Source organism: Oncorhynchus kisutch, linkage group LG21 (genome assembly GCF_002021735.2).
Source record: "Oncorhynchus kisutch isolate 150728-3 linkage group LG21, Okis_V2, whole genome shotgun sequence".
In the NCBI taxonomy this organism is placed as follows: Eukaryota; Metazoa; Chordata; class Actinopteri; order Salmoniformes; family Salmonidae; genus Oncorhynchus; species Oncorhynchus kisutch.
In genome coordinates, this window is record NC_034194.2 from 1,110,554 (window position 1) to 1,138,027 (window position 27,474).

A 27,474-nucleotide genomic window follows, 5' to 3' on the forward strand; every position below is an offset into this window, starting at 1 on the left:
GTGTGTGTGTGTTGACATCTCCAGCAATATCAAACACTTTCCCACGGGTGCACACACACACAGTGAAAATTCCATCGCTTTTTCCCAAGCACCAGACAACAGACTAAATTAAGCCCCCATATATTAACTTGATTGATTGACATGTGTAATTGGTTGATTGATTGACTAGCTGATAGCATGGCTGAGCAATTCAGGAACGCCTTAAGGCAGTGGTTCCCAACCCCAGTCCTCGAGTACCCGGACAAGCACACCTGATTCAGCTTGTCAACTAATCATCGGGCTCTCAATGAGTTGCAGTGGAAATATGGTAAGTATACAAAAATAAACTGTATTTTAGAGCTGGATTGCTGTAAGGGACAGTATGCTGTTGCATACTGTTTACTTGGACATGAACCTCATTTTAGGGTGCCACGTAGAACCCTTTGATTTATTCCTGTAGGGCATGGGTGTCAAACTCATTCCACGGACGGCCGAGTGTCTGCAGGTTTTAGTTTTTTCCATTATATTAAGACCTAGACAATCAGGTGAGGGGAGATCCTTACTAATTAGTGACCTTAATTAATCAATTATGTGCAAGGGTGGAGCGAAACCCTGCAGACACTCGGCCCTCTGTGGAATGAGTTTGACACGTGCCTTAGGCAGGGTTTCCTAAAGGTTTTGCACGTTTTAGTTTTTTGCTCTAGCATTCCACAGCTGATACAAATAACCAACTCATCGTCAAGCTTTGATTATTTGTGCAAAAACCAAAACATGTACCCAGGGGGCCCCAGGACCGAGTTAGAGAAACCCTGCCTTAGCGGGTCAGTGAGTCTGAGGGGTTGTGTGTGTTTTGGTCCAGGATTGATTCCATAAAGGACCTAAATTAAGTCCTCTCCAAAGCTATCTGCTTTCCTGTGTGTGTGTTTGTGGCACCTCATTGCATATGACTGAGTTACCTCCCCAGGAGATGGCAACAGGCTAATCTGATAGCATGTGGAAGATACTTAAGGACTCTTTTAGTCCTTTAAAACACATTGTTTCTTCCTGGTGAGATGCACGACCTGTGGAGACACCAATGCATTCTTGTGTTTCCTCTAAGGAGAAAATCTGGGTAGAAACAAAAGACACTGACCATCAATGACCATCGCAATGTGGGGCTATTGTTGCTCATGCAATGACCCACAGAGATGCAAGAGTCAGTTAGAACTAAGGTAGAAGGTCCCTTTTCACTGTAACACATTACTTGGTCTTGTGAATGTTGAAATAACGTCTTTTGGTGTCATTTTCAACGTTCTTAAAACATTCTTTCAACACCATGTCTCTCTCTTTCAGGTTGTGGGATCGTAACTCTGAGACAAGGAATCTGAATGAAGAAATGAGGCATACAAGGTAGGAAATCACATTTATTTAAAGCTTAGGGTTGCTATGGGTTGCTCAGGCAGATGGCTCAAGAGTGACTTTAAAATTGCACGTCTATCAATGTACTGAGGATGTTGGGAATTGCCTACAAGACTGGCCACTAGGGGTAACAGTGAGCGCTATTACCTTAAAGTAGGCTAGGGTGTTGCAGACAGGCATAATCCCATGACTGGATCAGAAGGTTACTTGTTTGATCCCACACTTTTATTTACATATTTTATTATTTCTTTCCCTATCCCAAACCTTAACCATTCATAATGTGCCTAAACGTTTTGTTTTTACCCTATCCAAAACCTTATCCCTTAACCTTCTAAATTTGACATTTGAGACAACTTTGAAATTTGACCGTTGGAGAAACAGAACGATACTGAGCAGGAGGAGTCAACTCAGGGTGTCAAAAACACTTCTAAATTAGACGTTTAGAGAATTGTAGATCAAATTCTTCAGTGACTGTGAGAGCTTGATGGGGTTACTTTGAGTAGAGCCAATGAGATTCAAATGAAAAGAATCAGCATTCTTTGAAAACGAGTCATCCGTATAAAAGTACACTTCAAAATGACCATCATAAGATAGAATAGGAAACTTGTCGTGAAATGTTTGTGCAAATTGTTCAAACAAAAACATGTATTTGTCTCTTGAGGTGATTTCTTACAGATGATATTGACAGAAGCAGATATACTTTGATCTGCGCTATCCTTTTAACTTCGTAGATTGTTAACTACCTTGTAGAATTCAGCAAGTATGTGTCACCTGCACAGGCATGTTGTAATGAAAGTCTATTTGGATCAGGCATGGAGAAGCAAGGAAAGCTCAGTCGTTTACACTGGCAGGATGAAGACATTCTCACAAAGACAGGGGTCAAGTGTGTCTGACATGCGCACACACACACACGCACACATTCACGCGCAGCGTCTTCGACTAAATCCCTTTTAATAATTTCCCGCTTCTTTTACTACCAGACCTCAACACCACCTCAACCCCCTCTATCCCCTTTTCTCTCCTCTTCTCAGCTGTTCCTTTGCATATGCTTCTGTTTTGTGTTGAGAAAGAGGGAGCTGCCCCCTTTTCACCGGCTACCCACAGGAAGTCACTCACTTCCTCATTATCGGCACATCAAACGGGGTTGTTGCGGAGACCCAGACCGTAAATCCAGCCCTCTACAGCCATACTGCAATACCACAGCAACAGCTGCTTCTAATTGATGTTGTATGTTCAAACTGCTAACACATGACTATGCCCCCCCCTCCCCAATCCAACTCAACCAACAACACACTATATACAGTGCCTTGCGAAAGTATTCGGCCCCCTTGAACTTTGCGAACTTTTGCCACATTTTCAGGCTTCAAAGATAAAGATATAAAACGCCCAATTTTTCAGTTTTTGATTTGTTAAAAAAGTTTGAAATATCCAATAAATGTCGTTCCACTTCATGATTGTGTCCCACTTGTTGTTGATTCTTCACAAAAAAATACAGTTTAATATCTTTATGTTTGAAGCCTGAAATGTGGCAAAAGGTCGCAAAGTTCAAGGGGGCCGAATACTTTCGCAAGGCACTGTACCATACTTCAAGGATACCCAAATACATTCAGCCATTGGCCGATTTCTATTTTTTTTTTTTCTTTTTTTTCCTGGAGCGAATGGTTGGGGGGCCAGAACATAATTACAAATAATTTGTAGACTCCAAATTGACCGCAAGAATCCCAAACAGATATGGAATAATTTCAAACCTTGATTATATATTGGGATACGATCACATACAGTATGTCTCTCTATGAGTGGGAATACTTGGGAACCGATTTACTCAATTAAAATCAGTAATCTAACAATTCCAAAACTACTACCTTATACACACAAGTGTAGAGGGATCCAAAGTGTTGTAGCCTGGCTCACAGTAGCACGTTCACTTGACCTAGTGGGAGAAGGGATAAGGTCAGAGGGATGGGGGGAGAGATTTGCAGGTATACCCCTCAGAGGGATGGGGGAGAGATTTGCAGGTATACCCCTCAGAGGGATGGGGGATGGGGGATTTGCAGGTATACCCCTCAGAGGGATGGGGGATGGGGGATTTGCAGGTATACCCCTCAGAGGGATGGGGGGAGAGATTTGCAGGTATACCCCTCAGAGGGATGGGGGGAGAGATTTGCAGGTATACCCCTCAGAGGGATGGGGGGAGAGATTTGCAGGTATACCCCTCAGAGGGATGGGGGGAGAGATTTGCAGGTATACCCCTCAGAGGGATGGGGGGAGAGATTTGCAGGTATACCCCTCAGAGGGATGGGGGGAGAGATTTGCAGGTATACCCCTCAGAGGGATGGGGGATGGGGGGAGAGATTTGCAGGTATACCCCTCAGAGGGATGGGGGGAGAGATTTGCAGGTATACCCCTCAGAGGGATGGGGGGAGAGATTTGCAGGTATACCCCTCAGAGGGATGGGGGGAGAGATTTGCAGGTATACCCCTCAGAGGGATGGGGGGAGAGATTTGCAGGTATACCCCTCAGAGGGATGGGGGGAGAGATTTGCAGGTATACCCCTTTTATTTATATAAGTTGGCAACTGGCAAATTAGGAAGGTAGGTTGGTGTTGTTAAACCATGGAGGCTGTTTGCATTTCAAATTAGGAAGGTAGGTTGGTGTTGTTAAACCATGGAGGCTGTTTGCATTTCAAATTAGGAAGGTAGGTTGGTGTTGTTAAACCATGGAGGCTGTTTGCATTTCAAATTAGGAAGGTAGGTTGGTGTTGTTAAACCATGGAGGCTGTTTGCATTTCAAATTAGGAAGGTAGGTTGGTGTTGTTAAACCATGGAGGCTGTTTGCATTTCAAATTAGGAAGGTAGGTTGGTGTTGTTAAACCATGGAGGCTGTTTGCATTTCAAATTAGGAAGGTAGGTTGGTGTTGTTAAACCATGGAGGCTGTTTGCATTTCAAATTAGGAAGGTAGGTTGGTGTTGTTAAACCATGGAGGCTGTTTGCATTTCAAATTAGGAAGGTAGGTTGGTGTTGTTAAACCATGGAGGCTGTTTGCATTTCAAATTAGGAAGGTAGGTTGGTGTTGTTAAACCATGGAGGCTGTTTGCATTTCAAATTAGGAAGGTAGGTTGGTGTTGTTAAACCATGGAGGCTGTTTGCATTTCAAATTAGGAAGGTAGGTTGGTGTTGTTAAACCATGGAGGCTGTTTGCATTTCAAATTAGGAAGGTAGGTTGGTGTTGTTAAACCATGGAGGCTGTTTGCATTTCAAATTAGGAAGGTAGGTTGGTGTTGTTAAACCATGGAGGCTGTTTGCATTTCAAATTAGGAAGGTAGGTTGGTGTTGTTAAACCATGGAGGCTGTTTGCATTTCAAATTAGGAAGGTAGGTTGGTGTTGTTAAACCATGGAGGCTGTTTGCATTTCAAATTAGGAAGGTAGGTTGGTGTTGTTAAACCATGGAGGCTGTTTGCATTTCAAATTAGGAAGGTAGGTTGGTGTTGTTAAACCATGGAGGCTGTTTGCATTTCAAATTAGGAAGGTAGGTTGGTGTTGTTAAACCATGGAGGCTGTTTGCATTTCAAATTAGGAAGGTAGGTTGGTGTTGTTAAACCATGGAGGCTGTTTGCATTTCAAATTAGGAAGGTAGGTTGGTGTTGTTAAACCATGGAGGCTGTTTGCATTTCAAATTAGGAAGGTAGGTTGGTGTTGTTAAACCATGGAGGCTGTTTGCATTTCAAATTAGGAAGGTAGGTTGGTGTTGTTAAACCATGGAGGCTGTTTGCATTTCAAATTAGGAAGGTAGGTTGGTGTTGTTAAACCATGGAGGCTGTTTGCATTTCAAATTAGGAAGGTAGGTTGGTGTTGTTAAACCATGGAGGCTGTTTGCATTTCAAATTAGGAAGGTAGGTTGGTGTTGTTAAACCATGGAGGCTGTTTGCATTTCAAATTAGGAAGGTAGGTTGGTGTTGTTAAACCATGGAGGCTGTTTGCATTTCAAATTAGGAAGGTAGGTTGGTGTTGTTAAACCATGGAGGCTGTTTGCATTTCAAATTAGGAAGGTAGGTTGGTGTTGTTAAACCATGGAGGCTGTTTGCATTTCAAATTAGGAAGGTAGGTTGGTGTTGTTAAACCATGGAGGCTGTTTGCATTTCAAATTAGGAAGGTAGGTTGGTGTTGTTAAACCATGGAGGCTGTTTGCATTTCAAATTAGGAAGGTAGGTTGGTGTTGTTAAACCATGGAGGCTGTTTGCATTTCAAATTAGGAAGGTAGGTTGGTGTTGTTAAACCATGGAGGCTGTTTGCATTTCAAATTAGGAAGGTAGGTTGGTGTTGTTAAACCATGGAGGCTGTTTGCATTTCAAATTAGGAAGGTAGGTTGGTGTTGTTAAACCATGGAGGCTGTTTGCATTTCAAATTAGGAAGGTAGGTTGGTGTTGTTAAACCATGGAGGCTGTTTGCATTTCAAATTAGGAAGGTAGGTTGGTGTTGTTAAACCATGGAGGCTGTTTGCATTTCAAATTAGGAAGGTAGGTTGGTGTTGTTAAACCATGGAGGCTGTTTGCATTTCAAATTAGGAAGGTAGGTTGGTGTTGTTAAACCATGGAGGCTGTTTGCATTTCAAATTAGGAAGGTAGGTTGGTGTTGTTAAACCATGGAGGCTGTTTGCATTTCAAATTAGGAAGGTAGGTTGGTGTTGTTAAACCATGGAGGCTGTTTGCATTTCAAATTAGGAAGGTAGGTTGGTGTTGTTAAACCATGGAGGCTGTTTGCATTTCAAATTAGGAAGGTAGGTTGGTGTTGTTAAACCATGGAGGCTGTTTGCATTTCAAATTAGGAAGGTAGGTTGGTGTTGTTAAACCATGGAGGCTGTTTGCATTTCAAATTAGGAAGGTAGGTTGGTGTTGTTAAACCATGGAGGCTGTTTGCATTTCAAATTAGGAAGGTAGGTTGGTGTTGTTAAACCATGGAGGCTGTTTGCATTTCAAATTAGGAAGGTAGGTTGGTGTTGTTAAACCATGGAGGCTGTTTGCATTTCAAATTAGGAAGGTAGGTTGGTGTTGTTAAACCATGGAGGCTGTTTGCATTTCAAATTAGGAAGGTAGGTTGGTGTTGTTAAACCATGGAGGCTGTTTGCATTTCAAATTAGGAAGGTAGGTTGGTGTTGTTAAACCATGGAGGCTGTTTGCATTTCAAATTAGGAAGGTAGGTTGGTGTTGTTAAACCATGGAGGCTGTTTGCATTTCAAATTAGGAAGGTAGGTTGGTGTTGTTAAACCATGGAGGCTGTTTGCATTTCAAATTAGGAAGGTAGGTTGGTGTTGTTAAACCATGGAGGCTGTTTGCATTTCAAATTAGGAAGGTAGGTTGGTGTTGTTAAACCATGGAGGCTGTTTGCATTTCAAATTAGGAAGGTAGGTTGGTGTTGTTAAACCATGGAGGCTGTTTGCATTTCAAATTAGGAAGGTAGGTTGGTGTTGTTAAACCATGGAGGCTGTTTGCATTTCAAATTAGGAAGGTAGGTTGGTGTTGTTAAACCATGGAGGCTGTTTGCATTTCAAATTAGGAAGGTAGGTTGGTGTTGTTAAACCATGGAGGCTGTTTGCATTTCAAATTAGGAAGGTAGGTTGGTGTTGTTAAACCATGGAGGCTGTTTGCATTTCAAATTAGGAAGGTAGGTTGGTGTTGTTAAACCATGGAGGCTGTTTGCATTTCAAATTAGGAAGGTAGGTTGGTGTTGTTAAACCATGGAGGCTGTTTGCATTTCAAATTAGGAAGGTAGGTTGGTGTTGTTAAACCATGGAGGCTGTTTGCATTTCAAATTAGGAAGGTAGGTTGGTGTTGTTAAACCATGGAGGCTGTTTGCATTTCAAATTAGGAAGGTAGGTTGGTGTTGTTAAACCATGGAGGCTGTTTGCATTTCAAATTAGGAAGGTAGGTTGGTGTTGTTAAACCATGGAGGCTGTTTGCATTTCAAATTAGGAAGGTAGGTTGGTGTTGTTAAACCATGGAGGCTGTTTGCATTTCAAATTAGGAAGGTAGGTTGGTGTTGTTAAACCATGGAGGCTGTTTGCATTTCAAATTAGGAAGGTAGGTTGGTGTTGTTAAACCATGGAGGCTGTTTGCATTTCAAATTAGGAAGGTAGGTTGGTGTTGTTAAACCATGGAGGCTGTTTGCATTTCAAATTAGGAAGGTAGGTTGGTGTTGTTAAACCATGGAGGCTGTTTGCATTTCAAATTAGGAAGGTAGGTTGGTGTTGTTAAACCATGGAGGCTGTTTGCATTTCAAATTAGGAAGGTAGGTTGGTGTTGTTAAACCATGGAGGCTGTTTGCATTTCAAATTAGGAAGGTAGGTTGGTGTTGTTAAACCATGGAGGCTGTTTGCATTTCAAATTAGGAAGGTAGGTTGGTGTTGTTAAACCATGGAGGCTGTTTGCATTTCAAATTAGGAAGGTAGGTTGGTGTTGTTAAACCATGGAGGCTGTTTGCATTTCAAATTAGGAAGGTAGGTTGGTGTTGTTAAACCATGGAGGCTGTTTGCATTTCAAATTAGGAAGGTAGGTTGGTGTTGTTAAACCATGGAGGCTGTTTGCATTTCAAATTAGGAAGGTAGGTTGGTGTTGTTAAACCATGGAGGCTGTTTGCATTTCAAATTAGGAAGGTAGGTTGGTGTTGTTAAACCATGGAGGCTGTTTGCATTTCAAATTAGGAAGGTAGGTTGGTGTTGTTAAACCATGGAGGCTGTTTGCATTTCAAATTAGGAAGGTAGGTTGGTGTTGTTAAACCATGGAGGCTGTTTGCATTTCAAATTAGGAAGGTAGGTTGGTGTTGTTAAACCATGGAGGCTGTTTGCATTTCAAATTAGGAAGGTAGGTTGGTGTTGTTAAACCATGGAGGCTGTTTGCATTTCAAATTAGGAAGGTAGGTTGGTGTTGTTAAACCATGGAGGCTGTTTGCATTTCAAATTAGGAAGGTAGGTTGGTGTTGTTAAACCATGGAGGCTGTTTGCATTTCAAATTAGGAAGGTAGGTTGGTGTTGTTAAACCATGGAGGCTGTTTGCATTTCAAATTAGGAAGGTAGGTTGGTGTTGTTAAACCATGGAGGCTGTTTGCATTTCAAATTAGGAAGGTAGGTTGGTGTTGTTAAACCATGGAGGCTGTTTGCATTTCAAATTAGGAAGGTAGGTTGGTGTTGTTAAACCATGGAGGCTGTTTGCATTTCAAATTAGGAAGGTAGGTTGGTGTTGTTAAACCATGGAGGCTGTTTGCATTTCAAATTAGGAAGGTAGGTTGGTGTTGTTAAACCATGGAGGCTGTTTGCATTTCAAATTAGGAAGGTAGGTTGGTGTTGTTAAACCATGGAGGCTGTTTGCATTTCAAATTAGGGAAGTGTTAAACAATGGCAGTGTTATTGAATTTACCTGCAAAAAGCAGTGAACCATTCACAGCAGAGAACCAGATATCTGTGTGTGAGAGAGAGAGAGAGAGAGAGAGAGACAAACAGACAGCCAGACAGATGGAGTGAAAGATAAAGAGAGTAAAAGAAAGAGAGAGTAAAAGAGAGAGAGAGACCCATTGCATACCAAGACGTTTAGCCAGCAACTTTACCGTGCTGGTAACAAAACCTGTACTTTTTCCCCCCACCAACCGAGGTAGTCATGAATGCGGGAAAGTTCTGTCTACAGCTTAGTAAGAAACATAGCCATAATGGTGTACTCACCCACAGAGAGAGAAAGGTCAGGAACAGATGAGCTCCCACATTTTTCAGAATGTTAAAAAAAGAAGCTAGATTTAGAGTTAGATAAACTTGGATTTTTTTGGGGGCAGGGGCACATACAGGATGCTACCCTCAACACTCCAAACCTACAACCTGATTTTTGACTATTATTCCCAAGCTGTACAGAAAATTCTATGACAAACAGAAACCATCCAACCTGGAACTGAGTGAGTAATGTCTAGTCTGAAGCTCTTTTATTTTCAAAAGGCAAGGAGAAAATACATTCCAATGATATATTTTACTTTATAAGGACTGAATACTAAGTTAATTAAGGCACACAGCTGCATGTGAGCTCTCACCTTTTTCAACATGATTTTCACAATAGATAGTTTTGGAGTTAGATCAACTTTTTATTTTTCGGCAGGTTTTACGCAGGATGCTACCCTCCATAGCATAACCTCCAGGATGCTACCCTCCATAGCATAACCTCCAGGATGCTACCCTCCATAGCATAACCTCCAGGATGCTACCCTCCATAGCATAACCTCCAGGATGCTACCCTCCATAGCATAACCTCCAGGATGCTACCCTCCATAGCATAACCTCCAGGATGCTACCCTCCATAGCATAACCTCCAGGATGCTACCCTCCATAGCATAACCTCCAGGATGCTACCCTCCATAGCATAACCTCCAGGATGCTACCCTCCATAGCATAACCTCCAGGATGCTACCCTCCATAGCATAACCTCCAGGATGCTACCCTCCATAGCATAACCTCCAGGATGCTACCCTCCATAGCATAACCTCCAGGATGCTACCCTCCATAGCATAACCTCCAGGATGCTACCCTCCATAGCATAACCTCCAGGATGCTACCCTCCATAGCATAACCTCCAGGATGCTACCCTCCATAGCATAACCTCCAGGATGCTACCCTCCATAGCATAACCTCCAGGATGCTACCCTCCATAGCATAACCTCCAGGATGCTACCCTCCATAGCATAACCTCCAGGATGCTACCCTCCATAGCATAACCTCCAGGATGCTACCCTCCATAGCATAACCTCCAGGATGCTACCCTCCATAGCATAACCTTATCTCCAGATCAAAACTCCAAACCTGCAACCAAATTTTGGACAGACCAGATAAAATGTCAATTACCACTGAGGTGTGAAGCGAAAGGTGTCGAAGCCTTTGAGCCCAACACATGGCCAGGGTGTCTCACAGGCTACCCCTCCCAAATCGAGAAGCCTTGAAGCACCCTCATGCTGTTCAGGGCCATCCACTGGCATTTTTCTACAAGAAATCTGCTTCCAGAAATAAAGCTTCTCCCAAGTGGGACACCTACTCCCGCTTCACTGCTGCTTGGATTCCACCTGGCGATCTGTTCACCCGTCTGCCCTGACTTGTCTCCGCCTGTCTGGTACAGGTACCCCCACCACACTCATCCCCTCTCTACAGAGCTTTTGCTCGCCTCCAGCACACAGGCAATGTTGGGGCAAGTGTCGCTGAACAATGGCTAGCCCCAAGTTGTTATTTTTTTTCCCTGTGCATTTTGCCATTTGCCTCATGACTGCTGCATGCTTTGTTGACTATGAACTTTCTTGTTTACCCAACCGTGGGACAGACTGCTTGTTCTCACACTCGGGACTCTGACTCACTATTTGTTACACAGACTTTTGGCCACCCCCATCCTGTTTCAACCACCTCTGATGAAATTGCTGTATAATATGATCCTGTTGCCATCGAATGCACATTCACATGGCATAAATCAACACTGCAGAGCTCTCCCTGTCCTCTGCCGTGCCTTGATTGTATTACTGTTGATGATATCTGGAGATGTGCATGTACACCCTGGCCCATCTACTGTTGATGATATCTGGAGATGTGCATGTACACCCTCGCCCATCTACTGTTGCTAGTCCAATTCTGACTTGCTCTGATATCTGCTTCACTGATTTCTGTTCTCATAAAACCTGGGTTTTCTGCATGTTAACATTAGAAGCTTATTACCTAAAATGGATCAATTGAAAGTGTGGGTTCACAGCTCCAATTCAGATGTGTTGGTCATTACTGAGAAGTGGTTAAGGAAGAGTGTTTTGAATACTGATGTTAACATTTTTCGGCAAGACAGATCTTCCAAAGGTGGGTGAGTGGCAATCTTTACCAAGGATCACCTTCAGTGCTCGGTTGTCTCCACCAAGTCTCTCCAAACAATTCAATTTTTCTGGTTTTAAGCGTTGGGACTCCCTAAATCTTTCTCAAAATATTACCAATCCCACAAGGTATGACTCCAAACACCCAGAAAAGTTACTCTCCTCGATGTTATCCTCACAAATAATCTTGATAGGCACCAGTCTGGTGTTTTCTGTAATGACCTTAGTGATCACGGTTTTACAGCCTGTGTTCGTAATGGCTGCTCAGTGAAAAGTCCTGTCCTGACTTGTCATAGACACTTGCTAAAAAACTTCAATGAGCAAGCCTACCTTCATGACCTGGCCTCTGTAAATTGTTAAAGAATCAGCTTGATCCCCTCTGTCGAAGAAGCTTGGACCTTCTATTTTGATATCTTCAGGGATATTGTTAACAAACACACCCCCATAATGAAAATGAGAATTAAAAACAGGTTCAGCCCCTGCACACACACACACTCAGGCTGACTGGCTTTCAGTCAGGCAAATGAGAAATAAGTGCACTCCGGCTATCCCGGAAGGCCAAAGTTCGTTACTTTAAGGAGCAGTTCTTTCTCTGTGGGTCTAACACCAAGAAGTTCTGGAAAATGTTTCAAGATCTGGAGAATAAACCCTCCTCCTCACAGCTGCCCATGTCCCTTAAAGTTGATGATGTGGTTGTTACTGACAAGAAGCTCATGGCTGAGATCTTTAATCACCACTTCATTAAGTCAGGATACCTATTTGACTCAGCCATGCCTCCACATCCAACATTCTATCGTAATCGCTCCTCTTTCACCCCAGCTGCCAAACTAACCCCGATTCAGATGACCATCCTACCCATGCTAGATTATGGAGACGTAATTTATAGATCAGCAGGTAAGGGTGCTCTCGAGGGGCTAGATGTTCTTTACCATTCGGCCATCAGGTTTGCCACCAACACTTTGCCACATCAGATTTGCCACATCACTGCACTCTATACTCTTCTGTAAACTGGTCATCTCTGACCCAATGGTTGTTGCTTATTTATAAAAACACTCTTAGGCCTCACTCCCCCCTATCTGAGATATCTACTGCAGCCCTCATCCTCCACATACAACACCCATTCTGCCGGTCACATTCTGTTTAAGGTCCCCAAAGCACACACATTCTCAGTCTCAAGTTCAGTAAGAGTCAATGTCACTTGTGACGTTAATTTGCATTATAAACCTAAAAAGAGATAGATGGGATGAATCCAACTTCAACAGTCACCGAGACATATTCCGCTGACTCCTGACTCCTGACTCCTACGGGAGAGGAGTGATTTCAGTACCTGGCACAGCCATGCAAATTGTGGCCCTTAGAAAGTGAATAAGGCTATTGATTCTAATGGCCCCCTTGTTTCAGAAGCCGAGGCTGGGAGGTGTGTGTGGCTGGGTGTGTCGACTGAAGTTTACTATGATCAGCTTCAAACACAATCAAAGAGAAAGTAAGAGGTGGGAGGGTATTTTATGAACAGGTTAGTCGTAACGTTGTATTGTAACCGGTGACGGTGGAAGGATGTTGGCGTGCAGACACCGCGACATTCTCTTTGATGTGGAGGGGCTTTATATTGTGGGCTGACTCTCATGAGTGTGTATGTGTGTGTCTGTGTGTGTCGTTAAATGGCCTGACGTACAATTAAAGATATATGGTCATAGACAGGCGTGTGGTTTGGCTACATTAGCAAATTGAGTTTAAGAGGGTGGCTGTGTAAAAGCTGCCTAGTAAATACTATTCATACCAGACGGATGTGTGCAATGAATTAGCTATCGTTCGAAAGGAAATTATAAAAGGTGGACTCCACAGTCTACACACTACAATCTATGCTCCCATGTGGTTTACAAGTGATCATTTGAAAGGGACATTTTTGGGACATTTCAAAAGCATGTAAAGTGGAAATCCTTTATAGGCTATAAAGTCTATATCCCCCCCCCATTCCCTCTTCTCTCTCTCTCTCTCTTTTCACACACACACACACACAACTGACCAATCTGTTCCAATCACTGATCTCAGATTAACTAAACCTGAATGAGAAAACGTTACAATTTGTCACCTCTGGGCACCAATACTATAGGGTGATTGGGTGAGAGGGTAGGGCTGGCCAGGAGGAGGTAAGGGTTGTGTAGGGGGGCTGGTATTTAGAAAGTTATTGAAACAGGAAATTCCTGAAACACTTTGGGAGGCGTGGGGCTTGGCCAACCCCCTATAGGCCCAACCCCAGCACCTCCCGCCACCTCTGTCCTCGCCCCCTGGCCGGGCTCAAAAGTGGGCTCACTCTATGGCCCTTAGTCCGCATATGCAGGGGGATGGGGACGAGGACAATAGACTAGATTTTGCCAACAATGAGGGGAATTTAGTCTGCCACAAACCCCTGTCTAGTGACTGTTGGTAGGTGGAGGAGAGACATGGAGGGGGGTAGAGCTCTGGGCTTGGTGAAGGGACATCAATGGAATGAGCTGGGCTATACAGAGAAGGGTCAGTGGCTTGACAAAAAGCTAAGCTTACCTATGGGCAGGGTCAAGGGTCAGAGAAAGGAGCCATTGACACAGAGATCACTGCTGTAAAACAGAGGAGTATTGGGGGTTGGGGAAGAGTGACAGGACATAGGGACAGCACACAATGGGTTGGTATCAGAGGGCTAATTTAGAGCCAGAGTACAATGTTCTGAGGACCATCATGTTTCAAGGAAATGAGGGTTGCGAAATGTGTTACTGTGTCTGTACGTGCTTGTAGACTGCATATCTGAACACCACCATTACCAAACCTCTCCACCCTACAATATACTACATTCCGTATCAAAATGCATAAAATAAACCAATCCTACCTTAGACACAAGAAAGCCATACGTATAGCTCTATTTACGGAATCTAAAATGGTGCTGGAGGGAATAGCAGCTGCTTTACGGGATTATTATGTATTTATTTTATTTCACCTTTATTTAACCAGGTAGGCTAGTTGAGAACACCTTTATTTAACCAGGTAGGCTAGTTGAGAACACCTTTATTTAACCAGGTAGGCTAGTTGAGAACACCTTTATTTAACCAGGAAGGCCAGTTGAGAACAAGTTCTCATTTACAACTGCGACCTGGCCAAGATAAAGCAAAGCAGTGCGGCAAAAACAACAACAGAGTTACACATAAACGCACAGTCAATAACACAATCTATGTACAGTGTACAGTGTGTGCAAATGTAGAAGAGTAGAGGTAAGTCAATAAATAGGCGACATAATGACAATTTAGCATTAACACTGGAGTGATAGCTGTGCAGATGATGTGCAAGTAGAGATACTGAGGTGCAAAAGAACAAGAGGATAAGTAACAATATGAGGATGCGGTAGTTGGGTGGGCTATTTATAGATTGGCTGTGTACAGGTACAGTGATCGGTAAGCTACTCAACAGCTGATGTTTAAAGTTAGAGGGAGATATAAGACTCCAGCTACAGCGAAATTTTTTTCCCCCCATTTTTTTTCATGTTTTTTTTTCAATTCGTTCCAGTCATTGGCAACAGAGAACTGGAAGGAAAGGCGGCCAAAGGAAGTGTTGCCTTTGGGGATTACCAGTGCAATATACAGTTGAATTTGGAAGTTTACATACAACTTACATTTACACTCAGTTTTTCACAATTGCTGACACTTAATCCTAGTAAAAATTCCCTGTTTTAGGTCAGTTAGGGTCAACACTTTATTTTAAGAATGTGAAATGTCAGAATAATAGAGAGAATGATTTATTTCAGCTTTTATTTCAGTCATCGCATTCACAGTGGGTGAGAAGTTTACATACACCCAATTAGTATTTGGTAGCATTACCTTTTAAATTGTTTAACTTGGGTCAAACGTTTCGTGTAGCCTTCCACAAGCTTCCCACAATAAGTTGGGTGAATTTTGGCCCATTCATCCTGACAGAGCTGGTGTAACTGACTCAGGTTTGTAGGCCTCCATGCTCACACATGCTTTTTCAGTTCTGCCCACAAATGGTCTATAAGATTGAGGTTAGGGCTATGTGATGCCACTCCAATACCTTGACTTTGTTGTCCTTAATCCATTTTGTCAAAACGTTGGACGTACGCTTGGGGTCATTGTCCATTTGGAAGACCCATTTGTGACCAAGCTTTAACTTCCTGACTGTCTTGAGATGTTGCTTCAATATATCCACATAATTGTCCGTCCTCATGATGCCATCTATTTTGTGAAGTGCACAAGTCCCTCCTGCAGCAAAGCACCCCCACAACATGATTCTGCCACCCCCGTGCTTCACGGTTGGGATGGTGTTCTTCAACTTGCAAGCCTACAACCTTTTTCCTTCAAACATAACAATGGTCGTTATGGCAAAACAGTTCCATTTTTGTTTCAACAGACCAGAGGACATTTCTCCAAAAAGTATGATCTCTGTACCTGTGTGCAGTTGCAAACCGTAGTACGGCATTTTTATGACAGTTTTGGAGCAGTGGCTTCTTCCTTGCTGAGCGGTCTTTCAGGTTACGTCGATTATAGGACTCGTTTTTACTGCGGATATAGATATTTTTGTACCTGTTTACTCCAGCATCTTCACAGGGTCCTTTTGCTGTTGTCCTGTGATTTCTTTAAATATTTTTTTTAACCTTTTCGCACCAAAGTACGTTCATCTAGGAGAGGGAACACGTCTCCTTCCTGAGCGGTATGACGGCTGCGTGATCCCATGGTGTTTAAACTGGCATACTATTGTTTGTACAGATGAACGTGGTGCCTTCAGGCATTTGGAAATTGCTCCCAAGGTTGAACCAGACTTGTGGAGGCCTACATTTTTTTTCTGAGGTCTTGTCTGATTTCTTTAGATTTTCCCATGATGTCAAGCAAAGAGGCACTGATTATTTCAAGGCCTACCTTCAAACATCCACAGCTACACCTCCAATTGACTCAAATTATGTCAATTAGCCTATCATAAGCTTCTAAAGCCATTGTAACGACGTTCGTCTGTTGAAGGAGAGTCGGACCAAAATGCAGCGTGGTGGTTACTCATGTTCTTTAATGAAAAAATAGCGATACATGAAATAACTAAATAAATACAAAAACAACAATGAAACGTGAACCTAATTACAGCCTATCTGGTGAACACTACACAGAGACAGGAACAATCACCCACAAACACACAGTGAAACCCAGGCTACCTAAATATGGTTCCCAATCAGAGACAACGAGAATCACCTGACTCTGATTGAGAACCGCCTCAGGCAGCCAAGCCTATGCTAGACACACCCCTAATCAGCCACAATCCCAATGCGACAACACAATAAACCCATGTCACACCCTGGCCTGAACAAATAATTAAAGATAACACAAAATACTAAGACCAAGGCGTGACAGCCATGACATCATTTTCTGGAATTTTCCAAGCTGTTTAATGGCACAGTCAACTTAATGTATGTAAACTTCTGACCCACTGGAATTGTTATAAAGTGAAATAATATGTCTGTAAACAATTGTAACCGACTTGCAAAAACTATAGATTGTTAAATATATAGTGGAGTGGTTGAAAAATGAGTTTTAATGACTCCAACTAAAGTTTGTGAACTTCTGACTTTTACTGTACCAGCTTTAGTGATACTAAACATTTGTGCCATTTTGTGTTTTTTTTTTTGCGCTGGTCTAAACTTTTTTTGTACTAACCCATGGGTGGTAAAGGACTAACCCATCGGTGGTAAAGGACATACTGCTCATTTCGGGCCAGGCCCAAATCCAGACACTCGAAAAAGTAAGAGGTGGTGTTATAAACCGCCTCTACCCTCCGTTCTATATGCGAACGTGTACCCACTGGAGAATAAACTGGACGAGCTCCTTTCGAGACTATCCTATTAATGTGATCTGAAGAACTGCAACTACTCCTATCGTTCTCTGAGTCGTGGCTGAAAAAGGACATAGATAATATAAAGCTAGCTTGTTTTTCTATATGCAGGACAAAACGTCAGCTTCAGGCAAATTCTATATGCAGGACAAAACGTCAGCTTCAGGCAAATTCTATATGCAGGACAAAACGTCAGCTTCAGGCAAATTCTATATGCAGGACAAAACGTCAGCTTCAGGCAAATTCTATATGCAGGACAAAACGTCAGCTTCAGGCAAATTCTATATGCAGGACAAAACGTCAGCTTCAGGCAAATTCTATATGCAGGACAAAACGTCAGCTTCAGGCAAATTCTATATGCAGGACAAAACGTCAGCTTCAGGCAAATTCTATATGCAGGACAAAACGTCAGCTTCAGGCAAATTCAAGGGGGGTGGTGTTTGTCTCTTTTGTTAACAACAAAAATGTCTAATATTAAAGAAGTCTCATGGTTTTGCTCGCCTGATTTTAGAATACCTCCTGATAAGCTGTATACCATACTATTTATCAAGAAAGTTTTCATCTATATTTTTTATTGATAGCTGTCTATTTACCACCACAAACCAATGCTGGCACTAAGACGGTATTCAATGACCCGTATAGGGCGATAAGCAAACAAGAAAATGCTTACCCAGAGGTGGCACTCCTAGTGATATTAATGCAGGAAAACTGAAATCTGTCTTATTTAATTCCTACCAGCATGTCAGCTTTGCAACTAGAGGGGAAAAAAACATGGATCACCTTTACTCCACACTCCAAAATACTCAAATACAAAGCTCTCCTTCGCCCTCCATTTGACAAATCTGACTATAACTCTATCTTTCTGATTCCTGCTTTCAAGCAAAAACTCAAACAAGAAGTCCGAGTGATCCGATGAAGGGGATGCTAAACTACAGGACTGGAACATGTTTCGGGATTCATCCGATGACATTGAGGAGTTTACCAAACCAAATTACATTTTATTTGTCACAAGCGCCGAATACAACAGGTGTAGACCTTACAGATAATTGCTTACTTACAAGCCCTTAATCAACATTGCGGTTTTAAGATATATATGTTTTTAAGTAAGAGATAAGAGTAGCAAATAATAACAATAGCGGGGCTATATACAGGGGGAACCAGTACAGTGGCAATGTGCGGGGGCACAGGTGTTGAGGTAATTGAGGAAATATGTTCATGTAGGTGGAGATATTAAAGTGATGATGCATAGATGATAACAGAGAGTAGCAGTATGTCAGGCGGTGGGTGTAGCTAGTGCATGAAGTCAGGCGCCGGAGAGCAGAGATGAGTGAACATCGCTTTAGAAAAGAGCACATGTAACAGTACCAATGTGCGAACAATAACGGTTACCACAAAACATGGGTGAAAACAGCACCCGGGCAAAACCAGCCAGAAATGTACCCACCTGAACAATAAAGAATCACACACAAAGACATGGGGGAATCAGAATCATACATGACCAGTAATTGGGAAATGAAAACCAGGTGTGTGGGAAACAAAGACAAAACCAATGGAAAATTAAAAAGTGGATAGGCGATGACTAGAAGACCGACGACGTCGACCGCCGAGTGCCAGCCAAACAAGGAGAGGAACAGGCTTCGGCGGAAGTTGTGATAGTATCCCCCCTTGACTCACGGCTCCGGCAGCGCGCCGACGCTGGCCTCCGGGACGACCCGGAGGGCGAGGCGCAGGGCGGTCCGGACGGAGACGGTGGAACTCAGCATTGAAGGGTCCAACACGTCCTCCACCAGCATCTCTCCTCCAGACCGTAGCCATCCCACTCCACGAGGTACTGATGGCCCCTTGCCCGGTGCCTTGAGTCCAGTATAGATCGAACTGGATACGCTGGGGCACCCTCGATGTCCAGAGGGGGCGAAGGAACCTCCCGCACCTCAGACTCCTGGAGCGGACCAACCACCACCGGCCTGAGGAGAGACACATGGAACGAGGGGTTAATACGGTAATCGGGCGGAAGCTGTAACCTCAGTCTCCTCAGGACTTTGAATGGCCCCACAGACCGCGGACCCAGCTTCCGACAGGGCAGGCGGAGGGGCAGGTTTCAGGTCGAGAGCCAGACCCGGTCCCCCGGTGCGAACACCGGGGCCTCACTGCGGTGACGGTCTGCGCTGGATTTCTGGCGCAGCACGGCCCACTGAAGGTGAACATGAGCGGCGTCCCATGTCTCCTCCGTGCGCCTGAACCAGTCTTCCACCGCATGAGCCTCTTCTGGCTCTGATGACAAGGCGCCAGAACCGGCTGGTACCCAAAGTATGCACTGGAAAGGGGAGAGGTTAGTGGAGGAGTGGCGGAGCGAGTTCTGGGCCATCTCTGCCCAGTGCACGAACGCTGCCAAACGTGCTGGCAATAGACCTCAGAAACCTACCCACATCCTGGTTCACTCTCTCCACCTGGCCATTACTCTAAGGCTGACCGAGACCCCCAGACGTTCCATGAACGCCCTCCAGACCCTCAATGTGAACTGGGGACCCAGATCAGACACTATATCCTTGGACACCACTTAGTGCCGGAAGACGTGTGTAAACAAGGCCTCCGCAGTCTGTAGGGCCGTAGGGATACCGGGCAAAGGAAGGAGACGACAGGACTTAGAAAAACAATCCACAATGACCAGGATCGTGGTGTTACCCTCTGAGGGAGAAAGATGCGACCACGGACGTTGTGGAACAGGTAAGGGTTGTAACTTACCTCTGGGCAGGTGCCTAGGAGCCTTGCACTGGGCGCACAACGAGCAGGAGGAAACAAACCCTCACGTCCTTAGCCAAAGTGGGCCACCAGTACGTCCCACTAAGACAGCCCACTGTCCAACCGATACCAGGATGACAGGAGGAGGGTGACTTGTGGGCCCAATAGATCAGCCGGTCGCGGACAGCAGACGGAACGTACAGACGCCCAGCTGGACACTGGAGGGGAGCCTGATCAATGTCCGAGTCCAGATCCCACATGTCCGGCGCTGCCAGGCAGGAGGCCGGGAGTATGGGATTATGATCCATGAGCCGCTCCTCTGTGTCATACAGCAGGGACAGTGCGTCTGCCTTCACATTTTGGGAACCTGGTCTGTAGGACAGGGTAAACACAAAACGGGTTAAAAAAAACATGTCCCACCTTGCCTGACGAGGATTCAGTCTCCTCGCTGCCCGGATGTACTCTAGGTTGCAGTGGTCAGTCCAGATGAGAAAAGGGTGTTTAGCCCCCTCAAGCCAATGTCTCCACACCTTCAAGGCTTTCACCACAGCAACTCCCAGTCCCCCACATCATAGTTCCGCTCCGCCGGGCTGAGTTTCTTCGAGAAGAAAGCACAGGGGCAGAGCTTTGGTGCCGTGCCCGAGCGCTGAGAGAGCATGGCTCCTATCCCAGCCTTGGATGCGTCCACCTCCACTATGAATGCCAAAGAAGGATCCAGATGGGCCAGCACGGGTGCTGAGGTAAACAGAGCCCTTAGGTGACCAAAAGCCCTGTCTGCCTCAGCCGACCACTGCAAATGTACAGGACCCCCTTCAGAAGTGAGGTAATGGGAGCCGCCACCTGGCCAAAACCCTGGATAAACCTCTGGTAGTAATTGGAAAACCCTAAAAACCGCTGCACTTCCTTTACCATGGTGGAAGTCGGCCAATTACACACGGCTGAAATGCGGTCACTCTCCATCTCCACCCTTGAGGTGGAAATGCGGTGCCCTAGGAAGGAGATGGCCTGCTGGAAGAACAGGCATTTCTCAGCCTTGACGTACAGGTCATGCTCCAACAATCGCCCAAGCACCCTGGGCACCAGGGACACATGCTCGGTGCGTGTAGCGGAGTATATCAGAATGTCATCAATACACACCACTACACCCTGCACTTGCAGGTCTCTGAAAATCTCATCTACAAAGGCTTGGAAAACTGATTAAGCATTAATCAACCCGTATGGCATGACGAGTTACTCCTAATGCCATGAGGTTGTACTGAACGCCGTCTTCCACTCGTCTCCCTCCCGGATACGCACCAGGTTGTACACGCTCCTGAGATCTAGATTCGTGAAGAAGCGTGCCCCGTGCATTGACTCAATCGCCGTGGTGATGAGAGGTAGCGGGTAACTGTACCTCACCGTGATTTGATTTAGGCCTCGATATTCAATACATAAACTCGAGGAGGCAGGTGAAGTGGAGAACTGTTGCCACGCAAAAGTGGGATCATGACAGACTAACCAGGGTAGGCCTAGCACTATGGGAAACGCAGGAGAATCAACAAGGAAGAGACTGATTCTCTCCTTATGACCCTCCTGCGTCACCATTGGCGTGAACTGGGAATGGCATATCCACTGGAACAAGGGGGATCCCTAATCTATGGGCAAATGATCTGTCAATGAAATTCCCAGCTGCGCCTGAATCGACGAGCGCCTTATGCGGGGAAAACTCAGGAAAAGTAATGTTCAAAAACATGTGGGTAACAGAGAGCTCTGGGTGAGCATGGTGTCGGCTCACCTGGGGTAATGTGAGAGTGCCCTACCTGCTGCCTCGACTCCCAGAGGAACCTCCCCAGCACCGACCGGCAGTGTGCCCTCTGCGGCCACAGATGGTGCATGAAATGGAACCTCCTCCGGTCTCCCTAAGTGCAGCATCTCCCAGCTCCATGGGCGTCGGAGCGGTGGTGCTGGGGGATGGAACCGACAGACCCCGATCTGGACCTCCACGGGAAGCCAGCAGGATATCCAACCGAATGGACAGGTCCACCAGCTGATCGAAAGTGAGGGTGGTGTCCCTGCAGGCCAACTCCCGACAGATGTCCTCGCGCGAACTGCAACGATAGTAGTCGATCAGGGCCCCGTCGTTCCAACCCACATCAGCGGCCAGGGTCCAGAAGTCCAGAACGAACTCCTGGGCTCTCCTTGTCCCCTGCCTCAGGTGGAAGAGACGTTCACCCGACACTCTACCCTCGGGTGGATGGTCCAAGATGGCCCGGAAGTGGAGGGTGAAATCTTCAAAGTGGTCCAGTGCCACATCTCCTTCTCCCCACATGGCGTTAGCCCACTCCAGTTCTTTCCCCGAGAGGAACAAGATGAGGGCGGACACCCTCTATCTGTCCGAAGGCGCCGGGTGGACGGTTGCTAGGTAGAGCTCCAACTGTAATAGGAAAACCTGACATTAGGCATCCCATCATACTCCCTAGGGAGGGCCAGACGAATCCCACTGGGACCGGGTGAAATAGGGGCGGGTACTGGAGACCTTGGTTGCGCTGGCAGAGGTGCTGGAGGCCCTCCCTTTCTCTCCCAGCGATCCATAGTCTGTAGGACGCGATTCATGGTGGCGTCGCAGGTCGACGCTCGGTGGTCGACCGTCACCCGAACAAGGAGAGGAACGGATGGGTAGCCATTTGTCTAGCTGTTCAGGAGTCTTATCGCTTGGGGGTAGAAGTTGTTTAGAATCCTCTTGGACCTAGACTTGGCGCTCCAGTACCGCCTTCCGTGCTGTATCAGAGATAACAATCTCTGACTAGGGTGGCTGGAGTTTTTAAAAATGTTAGGGCCTTCCTCTGACACTCCCTTGGCACCAGTGATGTACTGGGCCGTTCGCACTACCCTCTATATTGCCTTGCGGTCGGAGGCCGAGCAGTTGCCATACCAGGCAGCGATGCACCCCGTTAGGATGCTCTCGGTGGTGCAACTGTAAAACCTTTTGAGTATATGAGAACCCATGCCAAAAATGTTTAATCCCCTGAGGGGGAAGAGGTTTTGTTGTGCCCCCTTCTTGACTGTCTTTGTGTGCTTGCACCATGTTATCAATCAGCAGCTTCAATAATAAGTGCATCTGCGATGTCGTCCACACGGTGACCGTATGTACATATCCCAACCAGAAGCCATGGATTTACAGGAAACATCTGTACTGAGCTAAAGTCTAGAGCTGCCGCTTTCAAGGAGCTGGACACTAATCCAGCTGCACCCTCCGACGAACCATCAATAAGGCAAAGTGTCAATACAGGTCTAAGCTATATTTCTACAACACTGACACTCCTCGGATGTGGCAGGGTTTGCAGAGATTACAAAGGGAAATCCAGCTGCGAGCTTCCCAGTGATGCGAGCCTGCTAGACTGGCAAAATGCTTTCTATGCTCGCTTAGAGGGCACCAGCTGTTCCGGACGACTGTGTGATCACGCTATCTGTAGGTCGCAGGGCCAGATGGATTACCAGGACACAAATTCAGAGCATTCGCTGACCAGCTGGCAGGTGTCTTCACTGATATTTTAAACCTGTCCCTGACCGAGTCTGTAATACCTACATGTTTCAAGCAGATCACCATAGTCCCTAAGCACAAGAATGCCAAAGTAACCTGTCTAAATTACTATTGTCCCATAACATCTTTCGCAGGTAGCCCAGAAGTTCAGAGCATTGAGTAAGTAACTGGAAGGTTGCTGGTTCGAATCCTCAAGCCGACAATGTAAAAAATATGCCACAGGCATATAGGAGAGGAGGAGCTAGATTCACATGAGGGGTTCATGGCTCTGCTTAAATGTATCTTCGATCATCCCCCTGAGGGCAGAGAGTTGGGTGAGCGTCTATTCCAATTACAGCAGGGGGACCAGATGGCTGCCGAGTACATACTCCACCTCCCGGACAGATGTGTGGATGGAACAAGCCAAAGGAGGTCTGTGCGAGGATGTCCAGACGGAAAAAGCCTGTCCAGACTACCGGCTCTCCTTGGAGGCACTCATTGCGATGGCCATTTATCTGGATAATCTACTTCTGGAGCGTTGGTACTCTTATCGCTTTTCTCCCTCCCTCAGTGAAAACTCTGAATCAGAACCTGAAAAAATTGAGGTAGGGGTCACACACCTCCCTGTGGCGGTACGATGCAGACGGAGACAGCTAGGCCTCTGTCTGTATTGTGGTCATGCAGGGAACCAGCTCCAGTGGTGTCCGGCACTTCCTAATATGGGATCCACAAGAGCAGAGGGACGATCACATGATCTTCCACCTCCTGGGGCAGGAGTAAGTATTCCCTCTTCGTCACTTTCTGCTAAATTATTTTTGATGTCATCACACTAGTTCACTGTCCCTCATGTACTGTGTCTACAGCTTTAATGGATTCCAGTGAAGTGGGGAACTTTATTGACCAGACCCTTGCCTCCTCTCTTAACATCATCTCATACCCTCTCTCCTCTCCTTTCCAGGTTCAAGCTCTCGATAGCCAGTAGGATCTGAAACCATTACACACATCACACAACCACTCACCCTCACCGTGGAGTCCATTCATCAGGAGAATATCTCCTTCTTCATTACCAGTGCACCAGTTCACAAGATCATCCTCTGCCTCCCTTACACCACCATCTCATGGTCGAGGTGGCAGTTGCCCTTCAGCCCAACATCCCAGAGGTATACCAGGACCTGCGGGAGGTATTCTCCAAGACCCGCACCACCTGTCTTCCTCCTCATCGCCGCTGGGACTGTGCCATCAACCTGCTTGCAGGTTCAGCACCTCAGTGCAGACGCATCTACCCTCTGTCAGCGGCTGAGACCGAGGCCATCTGCACGTCCACTTCTCCTGCAATGGCTGGTTTCTTCTTCATGGCCAAGAAGGATGGAGGGTTACGTCCATGCATTGATTACAGAGGAATCAATGAAATCAGCACAAAGTATTGGTACCCTCTCCCATTGGTGCCGGCAGCAATCAAGCAGCTCCGAGGGGCCCGGTTCTTTACTAAACTGGACCTGCGGAGTGCTTACAATCTCATCCAGGAATGGGATGAATGGAATACTACATTTAGCATGATGTTTGGTCACTACGAGTACTTGGTGATGCAATTTTGCTTAGCCAACACTCCTTCAGTGTTCCAGGCATTTGTTAAATAGGTGTTCAGCGACATGCTCAGACTCCAGGTGGCTGTGTATATAGATGACATCCTGGTCTAGTCAGCTACCCTGGAGGATCACATCGCTCAAGATCGAGCAGTCCTGGAACGCCTTCTGGCTAACCACCTCTTCGTCAAGGTTGAGAAGTATTAATTTCATCAGAGGGCTGTCTCCTTCTTAGATGACCAAATCAGCCCGCATAGAGTGAGGATGGACGACAAGAAGGTAGATGCGGTCAGATCATTGCTAGTCCCAACCACCATAAAGGGGTTACAATGATTTTTGGGGTTTGCAAACTTCTACCGCCGTTTCATCAGGAACTTCAGCTCCATCGCCGCTCCTCTCACCTCTCTCCTTAAGTGTGGTCCACGTAGGTTGGTGGTGATGAGGCCTTCTGTCTACTCAAGGGACATTTCACCTCCACCCCATTGCTCAAACGTCCAGGTGGACGTGGGAGCAGTTACTTCTCAACAACAGGGTAACCCAGAGAAATTGTATCCCTGTGCATATTACTCTAAGAAACTGTCCCTTGCAGAGAGGAATTACGACACCATGATTGTGAGCTCCTGGCGGTGAAGTTGGCATTAGAGGAGTGGAGACACTGGCTGGAGGGAGCCAAGGAACCATTTGTCATCCTCACCGACCATTGGAACCTGGAGTACATACGGACAGTGAGGAGGCTGAATCCAAGCAAGGTGGGCCCTTATCTTCCAGAGGTTTGACTTCACGCTGACCTATCACACAGGTTCAAAGAACACCAAGGCCCATTCCCTGTTCCGACTCTACGATTAGGGAGAGGGTCCTGTCCAGAATGCACCTATCATCCCATCCTCCCGAGTCATGGCCCCTGTGGTCTGGGACATAGATGTGGACATTCGCCAGGCTCTGGAGAGGGAGCCCACACCCACTAACTGTCCTCCCAAGCACATCTACATTCCTACGGGGATAAGGGACAAGCTACTGACCTGAGCACAGACAGCTGTCGTCGCTGGACATCCAGGCATTCCTTGCACTACAGAATCCATCTGTGAGAAATAATGTTGGCCTACCTTGGAACAGGATGTCACTCGCTACATCAACTCCTACTCCATATGTGCCCAAACCAAATCCCCCCAGAATGCTCCAGTAGGGAAACTCCTTCCCATGCCTCAGCATCCCTGGTCCCGTCTATCCATTTACTTTGTTATGATCTCCCCTCCTCTGATTGTTTTACCACCATTTTGGTGGATGTGGATAGATTTTTAAAATCCTGTCATTTTAATCCCTCTTTCTGGTCTCCATACTGCTCTCCAGGTCGCTGAGGCACTATTCCAGCAGGTCTTCCAGCATTATGGCCTTCCGGAGGACGTCGCCTTCAACCGTGGCCCCCAATTCACATCACGGGTATGGAGAGCCTTTATGAAGAAGCTCCGTGGAGCCCGGTCCAGACCAAAGCTCCTGTGGTTGATGAGTGGTTCCAGCATGCAGAAGAAGTGTGGAGCAATGCTCAGACTCCAGCGCGCCGTCGACTGTCAAAAGGAGTGGGCAGAACCCAACCGCAGTGCGACCCTGTGTCTGGCTTTCTACCAGGAACCCCCCACTCCTCCCACCCTGCAAGAAGCTGAGCCTCTGATTTGTGGGTCCATTCAAGGTTCTCCGGAGGGTCAACGAGGTGACATATAGGTTACAGCTTCCAAGTGACTAGCGTATCTCACCTTCTTTTCAAGTCTCTCTTCTCACGCCGGTGGTTCCTGGTCTCCTAGCTGATGCTGTACACCACGACACCCCTCCACCCCCCCCCCGGACATCAAGGAGAGTCCAGTCTATGCCGTCACATCCCAACTGGACTCCCGACGTCGTGAGGGTCGGCTCCAGTACCTGGTGGACTTGGAGGGGTATGGCCAAGAGGAGCGTAGTTGGGTTCCACCTTCGCCGTCCGGACCGGCCCATTTCTTGTTCTTGGGGTCATCCCTCTGGTCTGCGTCATCCTGCGGCTGGGGCCACACGTCAGAGAGGGGGGGGAGGGGGGGTGTACTGTCACGTCTTCTCCTGCTCCTCCCCTCCGGTGTTTGACGTTGCCGGTATACTGACCACCGGTTCTGGGATCCACCATTATGCTCACCTGGCATCAATCTTTACGAGCACCTGCACTTCATCATGAGGCACACCTGGACTCCATTACCTCACTTATAACCTTCCCTATATCTGGCACTCCCTTAGGTTCCTTCCCCAGTCAGTATTGATCCTGTGTTTATGCAAAGACGATATTGTTACGTTGTCTCGTTCCATGTTTGTTGTTTTATTAAACGTTTCACCTACACCTGCTTCTAGATTCAGAGTCTTCGTTACAGCGACAGTGTGTGGGTTGATGGTTCAATTGGTATATGTGGAGAGTGCAAGAGATCTCTCACATTTATTGCAGTGGGACATGAAAGCAAGATCTTGAGCCACAGGTGTGCGTCTGTCCACACAGACACACATACACACAATTCAGCACCTGAAGAATCATTAAGCGATTGCGTTACCCA

General features: G+C 46.1%; 1 long non-coding RNA gene across 2 annotated transcripts; it reads left to right on the forward strand.

Annotated features, from left to right (window-relative positions):
* LOC109876063 (uncharacterized) lies at nucleotides 1-27,271 on the forward strand. 2 transcript variants are annotated; one of them, XR_004204737.1, is made up of 4 exons: nucleotides 1-307; nucleotides 1,079-1,190; nucleotides 1,312-1,368; nucleotides 26,261-27,271. It is a non-coding gene; the product is annotated as an uncharacterized LOC109876063 (long non-coding RNA). The 2 variants fall into 2 exon arrangements; XR_004204736.1 differs by lacking the exon at nucleotides 1-307 and adding an exon at nucleotides 596-800.
* The last annotated feature ends 203 nt before the right edge of the window (nucleotides 27,272-27,474 follow it).